Genomic DNA, 2,500 nt, shown 5'->3' with positions numbered 1-2,500 from the left:
GAAGCCTTCAACCCTAAGAACACCATCCCCACTGTCAAACATGGTGGTGGGAACCTAATGTTTTGGGGGTGTTTTTCAGCCAATGGACCAGGGAACTTGATCGCAGTAAATGGCACCATGAAAAAAGAGCAATACATCAAGATTCTCAACAACAACATCAGGCAGTCTGCAGAGAAACTTGGCCTTGGGAACCGGTGGACATTTCAGCACGACAACGACCCAAAACACACAGCCAAAGTGGTGAAGAAATGGTTAGCAGACAAAAACATTAATGTTTTGCAGTGGCCCAGCCAGAGTCCTGACTTGAATCCAATTGAGAATCTGTGGAGGGAGCTAAAGATCAGGGTGATGGCAAGGAGACCCTCGAACCTCAAAGAGTTGGAGCTCATCACTAAAGATGAATGGGCAAAAATACCAGTGGAGACATGCAAAAAGCTGGTCAGCAATTACAGGAAGCGTTTGATTGCTGTAATAGCCAATAAAGGCTTTTCTATTAATTATTGAGAAGGGTATGAATAATTTTGGACATGCCACTTTTTGTTCAAATGTGTATAAAAGCTGAGAAATACTTTTCCCACAATGATGCCTCTTGTACATCATCGTGTTATCTCCTGGGAGATGCCTGTGTCATTTCCAGGCAAAAATATAATTTCTGGTTAAATAAAAGTAAATTTAAGTCAAACTTTGCCAGGGGTATGAATACTTTCGGGCATGACTGTATAATATTTTGAAAATAATTTTAAAAGATGTCTGTTTGTGTGGTGCCGTTAGTACAGCACTGTATGTGTCTGTGTGTGTGTGTGTGTGTGTGTGTGTGTGTGTGTGTGTGTCTCTGCTGGTGTTTTGTATTAGGCTCTCCAGGGTGGGGTCGGTGTTTCTGCTGGACTGGCTTTAGGGTTAGATTATATAAAGGCTGTTGGTGATGTCATCTGTTCAGGTTCTGTGGCGGGACGACAGAGACTCTTTCATTCAGAGAAGTTCAGAAGCTCACATTCAAACCATCTGCAGGTTCACAGCGTCAACAGAAGCAGCTGTGTGTGTGTGTGTGTGTATGTGTGTGTGTGTGTGTTCCAGTAACAGAGACATTCAGTCATCATAACAGCTGTAATTACAGACACCTAGACAGAGCAAGAGGAGGCACTTTTCCCAACATCGTTCTCACGAGTAAAAGTAAACCTTAAACCGAAAACTACACTATATGTCCAAAAATTTATGGACACCCCTTCTAATGAATGCAGTCAACTGCTTTAAGCTGCACCCGTTGCTGACACAGATGTGCAAATGCACACACACAGCTTGTCCAGTCCCTGTAGAGAAGAAGTACTGCCAATAGAATAGGACCATCTCTCTGGAGCAGATCAACATCATGACCCTATTGGCTCCATGCTGCCTAATGCCAGGCGTGGACTAGAGGGGTATAAAGCCCCCCAGCATTGAGGAGCTGTGGAGCAGTGGAAGAACTGTGTTCTCTGGAATGATGGTGGAGGAGCTCCATCCAGTACTTTTGATTGGGATAAGTTGGGGAGTTGGGGATGATGAGGTGGAGTGCTGATCATTATCCAACATCCTGACCTCACTAACACTCTTGTGGCTGGAAGCATTCAATCAAATCCTCACAGCAATGCTCCTCCTCCAGAATCTAGTAGAAAGTCTTCTTCTCTGGACAGTAGAGACAGTTACTCCAACAGAAGCTGGATCAGCTCTTTTAATACCCCTTGATTTCAGAAGAAACGGAATGAGAAAGGGAATGAGCAGGTGTCCCCATACTTTTGTCAATTTAGTGTATTGGCCCTTTAAAAAGTTTTCCTCCAATCAGAAGAAGCTTTTTACCAGGCAAAAACCCTTTAAGTATCCGAAGAGTGAAAATTAACTCTCTCCTCTGCATCCCTCCCCTTTTTCTCCCTCTCTGTTCCACACACACACAGACACACACACACACACACACACACTGGTGCAGTAAAAGTGGGAGGGGAAGAAGTGTGTAAGTGGAAATGGGCAGTTTTAGTAGAGAAATGCCCTTTTCCCTTCTGTCCCGTGGTGTTGGGTTGCAGGTGCTCCTCACGCTGGCAGGACAGTCGTCCAGAACGATGAGAAAACACTGAAGCTCCAACATCAGCAGGAGGAACCAGAGGAGCCCTCTCTCTCACACACACACACACACACACATCTCCTGCTCAGTGGTGAAGTCTACTCACGGTAAGAAGACTCATTATTATTATTATTATTATTATGATTATGATTATTATTATTATTAAGTGTTAGGACTCAGCTTCAGTAAGGTTGATCATCTTCACTGATCCAAGTTCAGCTGAAGCTCGCTTTGAACTGAGATCCTGGTTCTGATCTCTGGTCTCTGAGCGTCAGAGCTTCAGTGTGTTCAGTCTGAGTGTTGGTGGAACAACGCTGGAACATCAGTCAGATCTTCAGTTCTGCTCAGTGGGGAGAACATTGACACGTGGAAGAAGTTCCTCCTCAGACTAAATCACCTCCAGCCGAAGTC

At 44.5% G+C, this 2,500-nt stretch overlaps 1 protein-coding gene across 1 annotated transcript in view; it reads left to right on the top strand.

The window, feature by feature from the left end:
• Window positions 1–2,094: 2,094 nt before the first annotated feature.
• The window catches only part of bgna (biglycan a), a 13,035-nt gene continuing 12,629 nt past the window's right edge, over window positions 2,095–2,500 (top strand). The window contains exon 1 of the mRNA XM_072680751.1: window positions 2,095–2,196. The gene's annotated coding sequence lies outside the window, so the exon portion shown is untranslated. The remainder of the gene's footprint in view (window positions 2,197–2,500) is intronic.

This window comes from Salminus brasiliensis, chromosome 6 (assembly GCF_030463535.1).
Source record: "Salminus brasiliensis chromosome 6, fSalBra1.hap2, whole genome shotgun sequence".
Classification (NCBI taxonomy): Eukaryota; Metazoa; Chordata; class Actinopteri; order Characiformes; family Bryconidae; genus Salminus; species Salminus brasiliensis.
The sequence above is the reverse complement of the archived record's forward strand: the minus strand, read 5'-3'. Positions and strand labels throughout refer to the sequence as shown.